The sequence below is a fragment of the Ixodes scapularis genome, unplaced genomic scaffold (genome assembly GCF_016920785.2).
Source record: "Ixodes scapularis isolate PalLabHiFi unplaced genomic scaffold, ASM1692078v2 ptg004722l_1__unscaffolded, whole genome shotgun sequence".
NCBI classification, from domain to species: domain Eukaryota; kingdom Metazoa; phylum Arthropoda; class Arachnida; order Ixodida; family Ixodidae; genus Ixodes; species Ixodes scapularis.
Window position 1 is genome coordinate 11,962 of NW_024610420.1, and position 19,842 is coordinate 31,803.

General features: G+C 43.2%; 3 non-coding genes across 3 annotated transcripts; 2 read left to right on the plus strand and 1 right to left on the minus strand.

Moving 5' to 3' along the window:
- The first annotated feature begins 832 nt into the window (after window positions 1-832).
- On the plus strand, window positions 833-904 carry Trnaa-cgc. The gene has a single exon. It is a non-coding gene; the product is annotated as a tRNA-Ala (tRNA).
- A 6,599-nt stretch (window positions 905-7,503) lies between these two features.
- Window positions 7,504-7,575, plus strand: Trnaa-ugc. The gene has a single exon. It is a non-coding gene; the product is annotated as a tRNA-Ala (tRNA).
- A 266-nt stretch (window positions 7,576-7,841) lies between these two features.
- Window positions 7,842-7,913, minus strand: Trnaa-ugc. Its single transcript has one exon. It is a non-coding gene; the product is annotated as a tRNA-Ala (tRNA).
- Window positions 7,914-19,842: the final 11,929 nt, after the last annotated feature.

The following is a 19,842-nucleotide window of genomic DNA, read 5'->3' on the forward strand; positions in this document are numbered from 1 at the left end:
GTACTTTACTTAAATCAAGTACCGTTTAGATGCAATTTACCCAACACTGCTTTTGATGCAGTTTGATTGGCTCCATGAGGTCGGACCTAATGTCACGGAGCATGGCACCGATTCGCTAAACACGTATTACAAGCGAATTGACACTCGTGATGCCACGGTAGGTTCAGTTCAGTCACACAACTTCGGCAACTTCGAGGAACCTGCGTTTTTCTGTATACACGTGCACTCTTTTCACGAATAAATTGATAATATCTTTAGAATTATTAGATATCATTATCTTTAATATTGTTTGTATTTAAAACGTTTGACATTTTGTTGTCGCGTGACTAACCCCCAGTCCCGACGAACCTTTTTTCAAAACTGTGACAAAGCTGTCGTCTTTTTTTTGTTTTTTTTTGTACTTACTGTTATTGCGGCGCTGAAGTTTTTCTTTTTCTTTTTATAATACTTAACCCGATGCCGCTGCTATGCCTAAGCATTTTTTTCTCTCTAATACTTCCCTCGATACCGCTGCGATGTATAAGCAATTTTGTTTTCTAATACTTCACTCGATGCTACTGCGACATTTAATTTTCCTAATACTTTACTCGGTGCCACTTCCACTTAGGCACTTAGATTCTGTCCCATAAGCCCTTGATGGCTTTGACGGACCTGCATGATATTTCCGCTGTCCTCAAACCCCAGAAATAAATTATTAATAATATCAACATTATTATCAGTATTACTACTATTATTATTAATTTTATTCAAAGCGAACTACTAATGTCAACGTCTTTTATACTTATGAAATTCGTTATCGGCATGAACGCATTTCTCAGCGGAATTGCACGTCGGGGGTGTAGCTCAGTGGTAGAGCGTTCGCTTCGCATGTGAAAGGCCCCGGGTTCGAACCCCGGCACCTCCAGCTTCCTTTTGTTTTCTTTTTGCATGTAAATTTGTTTGTGTGACAGTGCGGCAACAGAACGTGCGCAAACACCCACCCCACGCTAATTTCCGGAAAAAGACTTGCAACAATTTTCAGGAGAAATTGCTTCAATTGTTTGGAACAATAGTCGTTTCGGGAGTGAAACGACTTTTATCAATTGAATTGACTTTGAATAATTAAAAGTAAACATGGAAGACTGAAGCAGATACTCTTAAGATAATGTTTTTCTACTGTCAATCGCCGTCGTTAATATTACCTCCAATGAAGTAACTGTTATGTCTTATGTGGAAAGGGAAGCGTAATTGCTCAAAAGTACAGTATTTTTTTTGTAGGCAATACTTTCCGTGAGTAATTTGGTTCTGCATCCACCACATATGGACTGTTTTGCCATGTCGCATTCATCGGTGTCATGCCATTTTATGATAATTATTGTTTATAAAACCTCAGTATTTCCAAGCGATATTTACAATACTAAAGGAATTTGCTTAAAAGCAGATCCATCTTTCACGAGGCATCTTTGTGCAGGTATTGTTCTCACGCTACGCAACAATTTCTTTATGTCCCTTTAATTCGCATACGCACACATTTATAGCTTAGTTACTACGTATAGCTATCATTGTAGGCAATGACTGGGTAAATATAAACTCGTAGCTGCGAATGTAAATCCACTTGCGATGTTTCACGTCACCCTCCAGCTGTGACGTCACGGAGGTACTGGGGACAGAGTGTATCCCGGCCTGTTCAAGTCTTCTTGAACAAAACAGGAATTCCGGCCCTTCTCTCCCTTTCTTTCTTTCAATCCTTTTGAACACGGTGGCATACGCTCTCTCCCCTGTAGCTTTGACTGTACTGCACGATTTTAGTGAGACGGAGCTTAGGTGGTGGTGGGAGAGGGCACCCTAAGAGATTGGGAGAGGGGGAAAAAGAAGGGAACAGAGAGGAATGGATGGAGGGAAACGGTGTGTCACATGACGTCTACTTACCGATTCACCAGTTCAGATTCCCCGCTATATTTAGCGGGGAAGCTAAATTGTCTGATAGGTTACGTGCCATTAATTTCGCCAAAGTGTATAAGCAAGGTGTCACTAATTTCCTCGCTAAATTTAGCGGGAAATGTACTGAGGGACCGACGGACTTACAAAATATTAATATTGGAGTGTTCCGTAAAACACACATTTCGTGCTTCAAAATAAGATTGCCATTATGCATTTAACCCGTGAGTAGAGCAGCACGAGGAAAAGAAATTTTGACGGTGGCATAAAAAGAAACAGGGAACAGACGTCTCGAACACAACTAATGATTTTATTTCATCCTCTTCCTTCTACACGAAAGGAGATTGTTTTTCAAGGACACGCGTAGAACTCACACCCACACACAATTAAAAAAAAACAAAAAACAACTCTGTCAACTTTAGATAGGACGGAAACGTTTGGGCTGCTTTGCTTCTGTTTCAAAATTGTAAAAAAAATATTGTATGGCAAATTGCTGGGCAATTGTGTTGCATACGTGAAACGTTCTTGCACCACAAACGCTAGTAGCCTCCAGGCATTTTTTCTCGAGCTGTGCCTCCAGGTCTGTCCACTTATCTCCACCCCATTGACTCATTTACCCATTGACTTTCCCCGTCGGGACGGCCTGTGTCCACTAGTGACGGGGCGAAACTTTTTCCGAAAGAGGTTTCGAACACGAAACAGGGGTTTCGGAAAGTTTTTGGAAGAAAGGCCGAGCCTCGGGGCCAGAGTGGCCAGACCACATTATTGAGCGTTGCAACTTGCTTAACAAAACAATCTTATAAACCACATTCAATAATTAAAACTTTAAACCTAAATACTTATATTTAACAAAATAGGCTTCTTTAGATAAAATGTGAGATACCGAAAAATAAAATAGCGGCAACACGGTCGTTGGTGAAAATGGTTTCGATTTCACAAGTTCCATAGCCACGTCGTCACGTGACTAAAACATAGCGGGAAAGTATAGTGATATCGATTGTCACAAATCCCAAAGCTCGTTTTCATCACATCATTAGCTCACCGACGTGTGTCGTGTTCGTCCCAAGCGCCGGGAACGTCACGGTTTACGTTGACACAACACAGGTGGTATATGGAAGTGACTGTGTCGGAAGATCACCGACACCAGTGTTATGCAATCGAAAATACGAAACCCGAAACCTCATGTACTCTACACATGTATTATGTTTATAAGGAATAAACACTGTAGATCTAGGTCCACTTGGTTCCAACGATCAGTGTTAGGAAGTATTTAAAGCACATTGTACTTAAAGTACTACTTCAAGTAGTTTTAGGAAACTTTTACCTTACTTCAAGTACATTCTCTGAGTATGTACTCGTACTTTACTTTAAGTATTTTTTTCTGGTGCTTTCCGAGGAACGTAGAATTCCCGACTTCGAAGTACATTCCACAAATTTGGTTTTGTTAAATTGGCACCACGAAGTGATGCTTTTTCAGCTCCGAAGAAATGCTGGGAGATATATTCTACTTTCACCAGAAACGTGAGCAGACGACGCATCGCTCCGTTGGTTCTGGGGGTGGCTTCCTTGCAGCTTTTTGAACTCTCGCTACTTCTCGGTCGATCAGCGCAAGGGAGGAGGTTAAAAATATTAAACGAGCAAAATTAATCGTAATGTAGTACCTGACACTTAGGTGCGGAAATATTTAATCGAGTCGAAAAAAAAAAAAAAAGACAGCAGAGAAGAACGTCACAATGTTTTGAGGCATTCTCTTTTGTCTTTTCCTTCAATTTGAAAGTTCCTCAATTTTTTCGCACCCCAATCTCAGGTGTCAGATTATGATTAATTACCAGCAGCTCGCCTGCACACTCACTGTTTTTTTTTTATTAAGGAAAGTACACTTTTCCATGAGAGGATTGCTTGCGGAAGCGACAGGGCTGACGTCATGGTCTCTCCTAGAAGATTTAACCCCCCTTGGGTGCAACACTCCAATGCAAGAAAATCACTATAGACCCTTTCAGGCAACATTTCATGGGCGCCGCCATCTTGGCGTCACGTGACCCTGCCGCCATAACCGCCCTTCAGTTTCTCGCCGTTCCTCCGCGTTGTGTGCTGCATCGGCCATACCGGAGCTTTGTTTTTGTGTTCTTTTACGTTCCGCGTTGAAATCGTGTGTTTTCTTTAGGTCTTTTCGATATTTCAGGCTTTCATTCAATCATTTGATATCTATATTTCAACATAGCTCTTGTATTTTCTAATTTATGAAATGGAATCGGACAGCGAATGGATCGACGATGCAAGATTGTGGCTTCAGAGACCATGTAAGTTCATCCCATTCTAACGTTTTTCTCGCTAATAAAGGGCAGTCAACACCATTGCGACATATGCAAATTTCTACTGACGCAGTAAGGCTATCCAGTCGTGCTTCTCGCTGCATGTGCGCGCTCGTGTCCGTAAAGCCGACCCGCATGTAAGCGATTTAGCGTGCGACGAGACGAGCGACGGCGACGACGACAAGAGTCAGCGACGAAGATTTCTCACTGTCGCCTGTTGCATCGCTCGGTTTTTTGAGTTTCTAGAAAACGTCGTTCAACCGTCTTGGTCGCTTGCTCCCGTCGCTTCCGTGCGGTTTGCCTCATCGCCCGACTGCCCGAGCGACAGCGAGGCGGCTTGTCTCGTAGCTCGCCGAATCGCTTGCATGTGGTTTATACTTAATATCGAGGCGCCAATGGTTCAGTGGTGTGTGCATGGAAATTAATTGAGTATAAACCGCATGTCAGCTATTTGGCGAGCGACCAGATAAACGACGGCGACCCGCTTCGCTGTCACTCAGTCAGTCGCGCGACGAGGCAGACCGCATGGAAGCGACGGAGCAAGCGACCAAGACGGTGACCGACGTTTTCTAGAAATCCCAAAACCGAGCGATGTGATAGGCGATAGTGAGAAATCTCCGTCGCTCGTCTGTCGCACGCTAAATCGCTTACATGGCGGGTCGGCTTTACGGAAACGAGCGCGCTCATGCAGCGAGAAGCACGACTGTGATAGCCTTACTGCGTCAGTTGCAATTTACATATGTCGCAATAGTGTTGACTGCCCTTTATTAGCGCCAAAAACGTAAAAATGGGATGAACTTACATGGTCATTGAAGCCTCATAATCTTGTATCGTCGACCCATTCGCTGTCCGATTCCATTCCATAAATAAGAAAATGCAAGAGCTACGTCGAAATACAAATATCAAATGATTAAGTGAAAGCCCTAAATATCGAAAAGACCTAAAGAAAATACGAGATTTCAACGCGGAACGTAAAAGAACACGAAAACGAAGCTCCGGTAGTGGCCTGTGCAGCACACAAGGCGTAGCACCGGCGAGAAACTGAAGGTCGGCTATGGCGGCCCCGAAAGCGCGCGAAGGGCGCGCCGACTGGTGACAGCTCGAGTAACTGACTCGCTGAAAGCGTCTATACAGCGGTTTTTAGGTATTTGGCTCAATTCATGAAAATTAACTACTTTGTGTCCACTTTATCAAATATTCGCAGCTGTTTTTGAAACTAGGTCGTGCAACCCTGATTACCCCTCGGCAATGCATACCAGTTGAAAAATCACTGTATAGGGAAATTAAAGGGCATCATGGGCGATTGTGTTAAAATGCTTGTACTTTACTTTGAAAGTGCATTGTATTTATAGTACTTTACTTCAAGTACATTGCACCTAATGTAGTTACTACTTTACTTGAAGTACCCTTTTAGATGTACTTTACCCAACACTGCCAACGAACTTGATAAGTGTACAATAAACGTGAGTACATCCGTACGTTTGGAAGGGGACTCACCGAGCGTTTACTTTTCACAGCAGCACAGGCTGCAAGCAAATGGCGGCGACAGACCTTCGCGAAGCTAAAGCAATTTGCACAGTACACATTAACGAGGTTTGCTTCATTTGCCGTCACTATCTGCAGCAGTGGCTTTATAACTTATAACTAGTTCCTTAGAATTATACCGATCCATTGCTTACCCCAAGACGTTCATTGCTCGAGTGTCACAGTTAGGCGCCTTTCACACGGAATGCTCCGCTGAAGACCACTGGTAGCGTGTTTCCAAAGTGGAAATGATATCAGCTATCAGTCAACTGTGATTCGCGACCGAAATGATCGGGAGGCCTACACACTGCACTGCGCACAGTGCTCCGGCACTTGGACACGCACTTACTGGGTCGACGCGCCTGCAAGCCTCAGGACCACATCATGGGATCGTAGGACCTACGAAGATCCTACACGGCCCGCTGGCAACCTGGTGTATACTTCTATAACTCAAAAGATAATCCCAAAAACTGATCGAAAGCAAACATATAAAACGCCCACAAAGACAAAACCAAAAGGAACAACGCCATGTTGGCTAGATAGCGATAAAACTGAATTACCTTCACAACGACCGAAACTTCGTCTAAAAAGTTTCGGATTCCTCCAAAACAGTCCGAAACCGGCCCTCCGGAGTTTCGCCCAATCACTAGTGTCTACAGATTATAGGGAATGACGGGTAGCGGGAAAGCTGAGTTTACGTGTAAGTCACGTGACATTAATTTTCCCGCTAAATTTATAGAAGAAACTGAATTTATGTCACGTGACATAAAGTCGTGGGACTTCATATTTGTGTTGAGACCACGTGACGTCATTTTTCCCGCTAAATCTAGCGAGGAAACTGATTTTGGGCATAGGTCACGTGACATGAAGCCATGTGACGTCACAGGCAACGACTTCACGAAATCCGAAGCAGCTTGCCAAAGAACACATTTGACACTGAAAACACAATGCCTTTTTTAAACGTGACACGCCAACAAAGCTGCAAACCCAGCACTTCGCAACCTCTACTAGACCGTCTTGACTAACAAAGAGAAAACTAAAACGTGCTCATTCTTGCTTAAAAAAAGAATCACATTGCTTCAAACGCAACGCGTGAACAAACCCGCAAGGTTAACCATGCAATTCGCACCTCAACCTTTATTGCTAGACAGTCTCTACTAACAAAGAGACAACGTCTTCGATTTTTTGTCTCTACTGCGGTAATGAAAGGACGAGGAAGTCGAATTTTCAGCCTGAAATTCGACGAAAATTTGATTGAAGCAGCTTCGCATGATAAAGCGAGCTGGTGACACTATCTCGCGGAAAAGTGGTGAAGCATTTTCTCGAAATAACAAGGACATTGAAAGCCGGCTTTATAGTATTGTGTAAACGTTGGTAAATATTCTATGGTTATTTTGTAAATAATTATTTTCTCAAATTATTGCTTTTGAAGTTGGGCGACACTGTTCAACAAGACGAGCTTCGAGCAGGATTGAAAGCTAAGTTAGTTGGTAGTAATTGACGATTAAATAAGACGCGAAAAAAAAAAAAAAGCCTAAAGAAAAGGACACAAACGACAGACAGGCAGTCTGTCGCACGTGTCCTCTTTTTTGGACCTGCTTTTTGTGCTCAAGTTTATTTCCTTTTGAAGTCGACCTTCGTTGATTTTGTCAAGAGTTCGGAAGTTTTCAAGAACAATCGAACCTCAAAGTTCGACATCAATTTCCAGGATCGAGGAAAGTTTGCGAGATCCCTTCTACCAAGGATATCTGGGGGTGTAGCTCAGTGGTAGAGCGTTCGCTTTGCATGTGAAAGGCCCCGGGTTCGATCCCCGGCACCTCCACTTTTTTGCCGAGTCGTGTTTTTGGTCACATATCTAGGGTTTTGAAATTATTTTTGTATAATTTGTTCGGTGTTATCAAATTTACCTTGTTTAGTGTGGAAGTTCACTTGTTTTGTGTGCCAAAGTGTGGAGTTTTCCGCTCTCCACACTTCGGCATTTGTCGAGGATGTTGATAAACTCACAAAGTGACCCTATGAATTCCACCAAAACATAAATAAATCTGTGGGCAGAGGTATGTGGCCAAAGAAATGACCTGGCAAAAAAAGTGGAGGTGCCGGGGATCGAACCCGGGGCCTTTCACATGCAAAGCGAACGCTCTACCACTGAGCTACACCCCCAGCGATCCTCGGCAGGAGGGGTACCATAAACTCTCCGCCATCCTGGAAATTGATGATGAACCTCGGTATTCCATTAATTTTGCGAACTTTCAACCTCTTGGCAACTTCGACGAAGGTCGACTTCATGAGGACATAAAAAGCGTGCAAAAAACCTGGACAAAAACGAGGACACGCGCGGCAGGCTGTCTGTCTGTCGTTTGGGTCCTCTTATTTGGCCCGTTTTTTTGCGTTTTTTATTTTATTGTGAGCCACTACCAACTGACCCCGATTTCAACCCTGCTGGAACTTTGACCTGTTGAACAGTGTCGCCCGTTTAAAAAATATACAGAATCTTTGAGAAAATAATTATTTACAAAATAGCCATGGAATATTTACCAACGTTTACACAATACTATAAAGCAGGCTTTTAAGACTCTTGTTTGTTCGAGAAAATGCTGCTCCCCTGTTCCGCGAGGTGCATGGTGTCACCATCTCGCTTTTAACTTACGGGCATCCTCCGCAACTGCTTCTATCGCAGTTTTGCCGAATTTTGGGCTTAAAGGTTGACTTCCGCGGCTTTCAAGATGGGCGAAAACACAGTTTTTCCGTCGTCACGCCAATATAATACATTTAGGATGTAAGCGTTGTTATTTTTTTATACCGACGAGGCCGCGATCGAATCGCAGCGCATTTACAGGGACGGTCCGCAACACCATCGGGCGAAAGAGACCCCCTCGTAGACCCGGAAGGGAACCAAGGCCTTCGAATATCTGCCGAAGTTACCAACGTCAATGGGTCTACGTCTTTCTCGTCTTTTAACGCCAAGTGAAGCTGCTGCGCCGACATAAACCTCCGGGCCAATGACAGAGGCTGTTGAACCTTATCTTCAACGAAGCCATCAGCCACCACCAAGTACACCAGGATCCCGCTGGTGACGCAATATCGTTGCGTCACCATGTAATAAGGGGGAGGCGCAGACTCGCGCGGCGGAGACAGAATGAGACTGACCAAGGATACCATCATCTAATAATGCCTCCTTAAACATCGTCATTCTCATTCGCGACTCCAACCACCTCTAGGGGACGCCACCATCGGGCAAATACGGCCGTCTAAAAACAGGTCGTGTCGTACCATGTGCCAACTCAACGCACAACGCTGGGGCATTAGGAAGCAAGCATTGGACTCAAAAGAGTTTGCCCCGATTTTCATCCTCCACGTTTCAAGCCTGCGGCGATGTGTGGGAGTAAGCGAGCTTACAGAGGCTTGCTGTTTGAGGAAGCGATGAAAGGAGTGCCTACCGTCCTTCCACGGTGCTGATGAACGTTGATAAAGGCGCCTGGTTCACACAGTTGCGTAGCTCGAGTGCGGAGCAACCTGGGCAACAAGCTGATACTAAAGTTACGACAGAGTAACGGGACAACTCTTCTATCGCGGAAACAACCGACAACTTGTAATCATGAAAGCCGCAAGAGTCGAGCCGACATCGCTAAAGGGTGATTTCAGATAAGATCGACCAAAGGATGGCTAGTCAACATTTTCAAATCAACTGATGTTTTTATATGTTATTGTCTAGTGTCTGGTATGAACGAATCCAAACTTAGTTTTGACTAGAAAAAATACTTGGGGACAGGAAAAATCGTAAGGCATGAGGTGGTGGACAGTTGCATTAACGCGCACTGATGGAGGGGGGCCCGTTTGAGAGTGAATAACTAAAGCGATAACTTTAGGAGAACTCTAATACGTTTTAGGCGCAAACTATGGGTATAGCTTGCTTGTAATATAAAGTAATAATATTTATTTAAAATTTATTTATTTTTCTAAAAATTGACAAACATGCCTGCTCGAACGACAAATGGCAAACTTTGGAGGTCTGTATCTCATGAAATAATTTAATCATTATGATATAATTTGCAGATATTATTCTACTAATATATAGGTAATATTTAAAAAATAAGTAAGGTATCTGTGTGATACAATAGTTAGGATATATTTAGTCAAACATGGAAAAAAAATCAAACAAAGAAAAATTGCGATGCGAATAAAAAAAAAACACCACCCTCGATTTTTTTTAAATTTAGGTAACCTGTTATACTCTATTTCGGCATTCATTTCCATTAAAACATGTTGCATCATTTTATTGAGAAAGAAGATACAACTCCCCAAAGTAGGGTCCTTTTTCAAAGCCTACACTTAGCAGTGTTTTATACAAGAACTGACTCTGAGTTCCAGTTTCATGAAACCAACACACATCTTTTATATATTTTTATTCAGATGAGGCCAATGATAACTAAAGAAATCGTTCACACACTTAAATTAAGGAGAAACTACTGTGTACAAAGAGGTATCATATTACGGACTAGTGATCCGAGAAAAGATCATGCAGCCATCGGCCACTAGGAACTTTGTTTACTTTATTCTCCTGCGACACTATATGCTATTCCCTCTTCCGCTCTACCTTCATCTCTCTCTCTCTCTCTCTCATATATATCCCTGATATATATCCAGAACAAAAACATGTTCAAGCATTCCCTTTCTGCGTGGTAGTGTTCTGTGGCTAGCAAAAATCATTTCCTCGCTAAGCTCACGATTATGGCAAAATAGTTGCCGGAGACCGCAGACGACACTCGTCGCTAGTTCTGGCAAAACGGCCGATACAATCTTTTTTTCGCATTTCCCCGCTCGCTGTCAAGGACAAGGGGGTTCGCTTCAACCAGCAAAACATGGCCGCCGACGCCTGTTTACTGAGCAGTCATGCCTGTCGTCATCTCACTCGCTGGCGTCACGGGCGATAATATCAGGCACAAAGGGGCACGTGCACACCAACCGGCAGCATTATCCCCAAATACTCGAGCCTCGTGTAAATACATAGAGTGTAAACGCTGTCGCCATGTTATCGTAGTAAGACCGCCCCCCCCCCCCCTCCCCCAACGGGGGACTGCAGTACGCGACGGCGTACTAACACAACGGCGACGATATCGACATCGCGGGCTCCGAATTTTCCCATAGTTCTACTCCACGGGCATTTCTCGAAACGCTTGATATTGTGTACGCCCGCCTGGAAGGATTTCAGGCGCGTAGTTAAGATAAGGCGGTTCTCCGCGGCAAAAGAAAGCAATTTCACAAAAGCTTAAAAGCGGCGGCGACGCGTGTGCGGTGAACGCTTGTAGTTTTGGTGTAGACAGGGTGTGTGTGTTCTCGTTGTTGACACCAGCCGGCGATAAGGCACTGCAGGCGGTAGCTCAGTACAGCAAGGGCTCATCCGAGTGACCATCAACGTAACCCCACCGCCAACCCCTCCCGAACCGGTCGCCGACATGGCTCAGGCTGTGTCATGAACCACGTGGTAGAAGCTCGGGAGCTTTCATATCAGCGCGTGGAGGGACGACAGTGCGATTCCGGAAAGTCTTTTTCGAAGGCCGCTGACCACAATTTTTTGTCTGGAGACTTTCCCTCTTTCTTCCTTTGACGTGGATCAAGCTTTGCCGACAGCCTCAGTTGTGACCTCTCTTTTCAAATGTACGTTTGCAGTGAGTGAGCTCCTCAGCCTCGGACTTGTCACTTGTGCACCCAACAGTTCTTTCACTTGGCAATTATATGCCATCAGTTGGGGTTTAATTTCTATTATTTATGTATACATTATGAAGACGTCCTGGAGCTCCGAACGAGTGTTTTGTGCAGATTACTTTTGCAAACACAAAAAGACTATACCAAAGCAGCGGAATTTTCGAAGTGTTGGCGAGTTGGACCTAAATTCGTTGAAGCAAATTCTTCCGCCTGACTGTTCCACCAAAGTGAGTGCGACGGACTACCTGTGCTACCATTGCTTCATGCACATCACTAAGGAGATCTCGATGCGAAGCTCAGAGCAGTACCCTGACATATTTGTGCCAGCTGAAGAAGCAATTGAAGATCTAAATCGCAGCATACTACCTACAGATGTGTCGCCGCTGAGACAACCAAGCGTCGTAAGAAGTCGGGACAGGCCTGCCTATGTCAAGAAAAAGCAGACAGAACTGGAGCAGGTTGCTGTCAAGAATATACGCTCAAGGCTACGTATTGCGTACGACAGGGACGCACCATCGGGGTCGTCCGAACCAACATGCTCCACATGCACTGAGTGGGTGGACAACTTTCGGCAGGCCTTTGAAACCGCCACCTCTCTCCGGGAACGTTGTCAACTGCTCACACTCCTGCCGTCAACACTGCCGAAGAATGAGGTTCAAAAGATGATTCCGCAGGCCTCAATGTACCTCATCAGTAAATCCCGAAAACTCAAGGAAAAGCATGGCGTGTGGTATGAGCCGGATCCTTACACGAGGTGCAAGGTGAGCCCTGAGAACCTGTCTGCTGCCCTAGAGTACTTCACGAAAGACGAGCTACAATGTTCGCGCCAAAGTCCCAACAAGAAGGACGTCATCTCTGTCATGCTCAACGGAGAGAAAACGTTCGTGCCAAAGCGCTTCATGACACGCTCAATACGAGAGGCCTTCCGTATATACAAAGACAAGCATCCCGATTCCGGCGTTGGGCTAACGAAATTTTATTCGTTGCGCCCTAGATGGGTCCAATGTATTCCACACCAGGAAGTGTGCGTTTGTGTGCGCTGCGCCAATTATTATCTTTGTATTGCCGCTCTAGAGAACGTTACAGGCTCAACATTCAACACTGGTGAAATGAACTCGGCATTTCTGTGCGACCCAGCAACAGAACTGTGCCTTCAAGGAGACTGTGATCACTGCCCAAAAGGCCAGTTTCTTACACTCCAGGAACTTGATATCCCGGACGATGAAGAGATTGTGCTTGCAACATGGGAGTCCGGCGACCTTGTGAAAAAAACTTTGGAACCTGAGACTTTCCTAAAAGTCATCCAAGTGACGGTTGGAAGTTGGGTACTTCACAACCATATCCGGCAAACGCAAGGTAAAGCGATCTACGATGAAAAACCGTGCATGCAACGCGGGAGCATTGTCTTTCATTTTGACTTTGCTGAAAACTGGACCATCGTGCTTCCTGACGAAGTGCAAGCATATCACTGAAAAAAAAAAAACAAGTTTCGATATTTACATGTGTAGTGACGACAAGAAAATCTACAAACAGCTTTGCCATCATCAGTGAGGACCTGTGTCACGACGCCGCTCACGCTTGCTTGGCTCTAGAAAAAGTGAAGGAGTGGGTTGAAGACAACGTTGAGGTATACTCGTACGTGACGTACGTAAGTGACGGCGCCGCCAGTCATTTCAAGAATTGCTACCAGCTTCACCAATTTGCAAAGGACGATTGCCCACAAGCCCAGTGGTTATTTTCTGCATCTGGACATGGGAAAAATGCATGTGACGAAGTTGGCGGACTCGTGAAGCACCAGACCACGCTGAACAACCTGAGAGAACGTTCAGTAAGCGCAATTCAGACGGCCAGGACAATGGTGAGCGTTCTATCAAAGAAACTGAAAGGCGTGCATCTTGTATATCTGGACGAAAATGAGGTTGTTCGGTATCGTGAACAAAAAAAAGAAGAGTGGCTGACGGTGCACGCCTTCCCTGGCATTCAGTCTTGGCACGCGTGGCGGCTCAGCAAGTCATCAACAGAAGGGACCTGTGACGTATATGTAGCACGGACAGTCGGATCTGCTTGGAAGCAACTTTATTAAATGGGTACAGCGAGGAAAACCTCAGCGTAAAGTGCCGAATTTGATTTCCCAAGGACTGCTCATTTTGAATGCAGGGACATCTTATTTATCACATTTTTCTTCGCGGGGTACTTAACCTACTGTTTTTGTTGGTGGTTACTAATAATTTTTATCTGATCACTATAAAAAAAATCCCAAAATGTTATCCTCGAGCAGGATAAAATATATCGGCTTGCCACGATTCATTCATACACCAAGAGCATCGAAGCTGCTCCTGTTAGGCACTATGGCATCCGTCACCTGAAATTGTTTGTAATCGTAAATACACAGCCAACCTAAATATCTTACTATTATATCTTTGTTTTTGTGTGTGGAAGTAAAGTTATTTATTTTACTCTAGATGTAAAATATACCGGAAGGTACAACTTCACACTGTATCCTCTTTTCTCAAATCATTAGTCTCTAATATGATACCACTTTGTACGCTTATGTAAAATGCTGTATATAGTTTCTCCTCCCTTTTACTGTGTGACCGATCGCTCTTTTTATCAATGACCTCATCTGAATAAATGTATATAAAAGATTTGTGCAAGTTTCATGAAACTGGAACTCAGAGTCACTTCTTGTATAGGACACTGCTAAGTGTAGGCTTTGAAAAAGGACCCTACTTTGGGGAGTTGTTTCTTCTTTCACAGTGCAATGATGCAACATGTTTTTAATAGAAATGAATGCCGAAATAGAGTATAACAGGGTACCCAAATTTAAAAAAAATCGAAGGTGGTGTTTTTTTTTTATTCGCATTGGAATTTTTCTTTGTTTGATTTTTTTCCTATGTTTGCCTAAATATATTGTAACTATTGTGTCACTCAGATACCTTATTTATTTTTTCAATAATAGCCATATATTAGTAAAATAATGTCTGCAAGTTATGTAATAATGATTAAATTATTTCATGAGATACAGATTTCCAAAGTTTGCCATTTGTCGTTCGAGCAGGCATGTTTGGCAATTTTTAGAAAACTAAATAAATTTTTAATAAATATCATTACTTTATATTACAAGCAAGTTGTACCCATAGTTTATTTGTAAAAAGTTTTAAAATTCTCCTAATTTTATTGTTTTAATTATTCACTTTCAAACTTGCCCCCTCCATCAGTGCGCGGTATTGCAACTGTCGACCTCTCCCTGCCTTACGATTTTTCTTGTCTCCAAATTTTTTTTCTGGTCAAAACTAAGTGTGGATTCGTTTATACCAGACACTAGACAATGTCATATAAAAACATCAGTTGATTTAAAAATGTCGACCAGCCACCCTTTGGTCGATCTTATCTGAAATCACCCTAAAGGACCTGTTCCGGACAGTTCTGTGTTTTTCCGCAAAGTGCCGCCTGGTTTGTTGGAATCGCGAATAGCCGAAACCCGGTCATCAGCCTGTTCACCCTTAACAGCGTTACCCATTCTTGTTTTGCCACCCTCTTATTTTTTTACTGTTTTGCAGTATGAAATGTGTTATTGATCTTTCGTCGCCCATACCGGATATGTTTTCTAAGTAGTCGAGTCACGCGTATGTTCCCTGGAGGTTGGGGAACGTCATGTCAGTGTTAAATTTTACCGAACATAACCCCCTGTAAACCCCCATTTTTGTTCCAAACCAAAATTTGATAGAACCGTAAAACAACGAACTAACGGGCGAAAGACGACTCGGACTAGGAGTTGTCTTATAATAAAGCGTCTCCCTTTCTCTCAGTCTTGAGGAAAAAACAACAACAAAATAAACCTCGAATTCGAAGAAACATAAACCCCGAAGACACTGAGGCATACTTATGTATGTATTTATTTATTTATTTCACCGTTAGGACAAGAAGGTATTACAGAGGGGAGTGAAAAATAAAAGTACAAAAAAAAAGAAAAAAAAAGAAGAAGTGAAGCATAGCAGGAACAACACAACAAAAAGTACTCAAACAATAGGAAACGGATAGTTGGCTATAGTAGTAAAAAAAAAGTGTTGCCAACATTTGATGTTAGTGACGCAGATAAGAGATTCAAGTGGTTGAATATTCTAGGAATGAATGATGCAAAAAATTATTTAGAGTGGCAAAACAGGCAACGAATTTGTGACGATGATGAAGACGTGCGTAAGCGAACTACAGTGGGATAATTACCTGTGCATTGAGTTGATAAATAAAATATTAGATCTTATGAAGAAAAAAAAAACATATACGAGAGGTTCTGCGGCGATGTGCGAGACTTAGAAGTAATAAAACATTTTCCATTGATGTGACACTTGCAGTGCGATCATAATTGGTTATTAAAAAAACGTGCGGACCTGTCCTGAAAGGCTTCAAGTAAGTCAGTGAGATAAGTAGTAAAGGGATACCAGATGGAGGCTGCATTAATGAGTTTAGATCGCCCTGGCGTTTTATAGAAACAAATAATTAAACAAAAAGGAGCTAGGTCGAAGTTAGGTTTGAGATAGTCAGGCATACGATTAGCATTGTTAGTCGTGTAATTGACATGCTGCTTCTTGGAAAGATCGGCACTTATGATCGCGCCCAGATACTTGTATGAATCTACAAGCTGTAAGGGTGTGTGATGAAGGTTATAACTTGCCGACAATTTAGTTTTACGTGTTCCGCGCATCGTTTTGCATTTGATAATATTAAGCTGAATGGACCAGAGTTTTTCTCTTTAATACCGTATTTGATCGAGTAAAAGCCGCGCTGTTTATGAACCAAGCCTGTGGGTCTGCTTTCCCGCGAAGCGCGGTGATAGCGAATCACCGCAACCGACAGAAAAATGGCATCGAGTAGCGGGACAGAGATAACGTCTTCACGCGAAAATGCTATCGGCTCAGATCTGATTTTTATCGAGAATTATGTTCTTGACCTCGTTAGTCGTTGCGTTTTTTATGCAGAGCGCGATGATTTGCTGTAGGTCTGTTCTGCGGGAAAGTAGACGCAAGGGTCTTATTCATAAGAAGTGCGGCTATCGCTCGAGCTAATATGGTAATTAGATTAGCGTTTTCATTATTTTATTATAATTAGGGTTTCGTGTTTCCAGGACTCTTTTTGCTTCTTTCAAATTCGCGGGTGTTTTTTCGGAGCTTATTTATTAGGCGTTTTCCAGCCTCTATTTTTGGCGTGAGATAAACATAAAATGTTGGCATTTATTTGAGCTCATGCCTAAGAAAGCAATACGCGGGCCTAGAATTCTCCAACCTTGGTAAAATATGCATGTGACCCGAACGCTTGAAAAACGTCCCAGTACCGATAAGAGAAATGAATGAGATAAGATGTGTGATTCAGCAAGAAGGTGCAGCCTTAAAGGGAAGATGGGGCACTTCTACATTTGAGAAAAAACGCTTGAATTGCGTTCTTTGGCCTTTAGAATAACAGATATCAAAATTATATTTCAATGCGACGCGCCGGAGAGCCACAAGAGCAATTTCAAAATAGGGCTGAAGCCCCGCCCCCCTAGCCTTGGGCAGCCAAAAGATCCGTCGATGACGTCACGGACAGCGACTGTTTTTTGCGTTTTCTCGCTCTTAACAATACTTACGCAGCAAATGGTTTGGGTATTCGGGTTCACGGGGTAAAAATACACTAGAATTCACTTCTAACTCATTTTTTCCAAGAAGCTCCGTAGCTTCCCTTTAAGGCCGGTTCAGACACTTCAGTTAGAGTGCGTTTGACTGCGTTGCGTCGAGAAGCGAAAGCGAGCCACCGGCACATATTTGTTTCGTGTGAAGCGTGGAATCCAATTCAAAGAATCATCTTGGCACGCGATATGAGCAGCAGGGTTGTCCTGGTTTCTCACAGCCGCAACGCAGTCAAACGCAGTCAAACGCAACTGTCTGAACCAGGCTTCGCAGGCGGTTCAATGAGGAACTTGTTCTGTCATAGCCTCCTCTATACAGACAAAGCCTGGCAGATGGTCACGTGACGCGGCCGCCGAAGGTGAAAAGGTAGAGCGGCAGACAAGAGTCATGTAACGGGCGCCCCGCTGCGGCGAGACGCCGAAACACACTTGTCCGCCCGTGCTTCTCGCGTTCCTCGGTCTACGGCTTCTTTTCTCGCCGGGTTTGAAAACCGTGTTTCGGGTCCTCGCCGCTGCAAAAGCTGTGCGCTGAATACAGACTTGCCGAGAAATGCTCTGTGCTACCAGATCCTCGCGCTCGAAATCTGCGACCGGGCACTCAATGGCTCCGTCATAAAACTGCCAGGCTTTGTGAGTATAGAGGAGGCTATGGTATTGTGTAAGCTTAAACTGAAGTTACAAACAAACGCAAATATACCTGAAGCTTAGGTTTTTTTTATCTTATTTACGAACAGATTCGATTGTTTTTTTTTTGTCTAATTTAAATTAAACGTACTCGGCGGTTACTTTTTTTAAATTTAACAATATGGTCTCCAAGCAAAAACAAAAGCAACGAAGCCCTACGCATAATCGACCCCGAGATCAGGGTCGTGATACTACTATGACTGTGGTTACCAAGTACTACTTGGAAGATCTCAGAGTAGTATAATAATTTAATAAAATATAAATATATATAGAATATAGGCCTAAGCTGTTCTTCGTTCTCGCGCGGGTTGGTGAATTTGATTTTGACTGTCACAAAAACCATAACATCTCTCTTTTAATTCTGCCAAGCCCACTGGCATGTTCTGATTTTATATCTGCTATAAATTCATTATTCAATGGACCTTGTCGGGCGACATAGAATTGAACCTCGGGCCTACAACCGAGGAATTTCTCACTCAGATTCTGGAAGGTCAGGAGAAAATGGCTCTAGACGTAGCGGTCATCAAAACTTGGAGATCATCCCTCGATCAAACACTAGCAAAACTTGATAATCGTTTAGACTCCATCGACCTGACGAGCAATAGCTTTTGTACAGAAAAAAAAAGAATCAAGATTGCGAGATAAAAATATTAAACCTGACATCTTCGGTTTCCCAAATTGAACTCAAACAAGACGACCTCGGAAACAGATCACGACGCAATAATCTTATAATTTACGGGATTCCTGAAGTTGGTAACGAGACATTCCACGGCTTAAAAGAGCATGTCACCCTAAACATATACGTTAAAACATTCTAGGTGTGAGGATCACCCCATTTAGACATGTACGAAACGCGTTACTAGTAACGATTTACTTGTACCTAGTTACTTCTTTCAGTTACGAGCAACCTATTCAGTTATTTTTTAAGAAAAGGACCCAGAAGCGCACTAATTACTTTTAAGGACAAGTAGCGAGTAACGGCATTTTGTTACTTTTGAGGAGTAACGTGTACAACACCGCTTAAACGGCCTTGTTTTTTATTCTAACCTGAGTATGCGGCTATTGCGAGAACGGTAGGTGGGCAACCCGCAAAACAATTAAGCAGTATGCCAGATAGCAACGTTTATTGTAGAACACTTCAGTTGGGAACTCTAAAAGCTGGCAACTTCCTTCACCTAGCAAGCACGATAAGGTTCCTTTGCCGAACCTTTTGGAATCGTGGACAGACCGAGTTTAAACCCGGAGGTTGCCAACACGGGAAGGCACAGAACCTATTGTCAACTTTAAACTTTAGAAGAAGAGAGAACAAAATAGAAAGGGGGATCCCTAATTCAACCAGCTTTTCCTGAAGTAAAACACTGCCGTTCCTTCGAGCGAATCAGTATAAAATGACTCTTCAGCGTCGCCGGAGGTTTATTCTCAAGGAAGCGGAGATACATATCTGATGAGAACTTGGAGAGGCAGCTACTGCTTAAGTGTAACGACTACTCAAAATAAAACAATAATGCATGAAACAAAAGCAGTTGTGTATTTAGTCGTCCAAGTAACAACAAAAGTCACTCGTTACATTTGAGGTAAAGTTTATTTATTTCTTTTATTTAAAGAATCTTACTACGTCTCACATCTGTGAACCATAGCAGGTGTAGCTCACAGATGTGATATCACACCATATTGCATTGGTGTGATATGCTTACGAGCACTTTCTCGTGGCAGAAGCGACTGCCTCGACAAAAATATCGCGTTCCTTATAAGAATCGATAACGAGTAACGTATTTAGTTACTTTTTGAGCAAGTAACGAGTGACGATATTTCGTTACTTTTTTGGGGTAACGTGTCTTCATTGAACGTAGGCACAGGCTCGGGAGAGAACAAAACAAAGTGCGGCCAGTCATTACTCGTTTCTATGACTATAATGAAAATATATCTTTATTAAAAAACGCTACGCAACTAAAGAGCACCAACGTATCTATTGGAGAAGACTACTCGCTTCGTATGCAGTCAGTGCGTCATAATTTATCGGAAAGCGCTCGAGCCGAAAGAGTA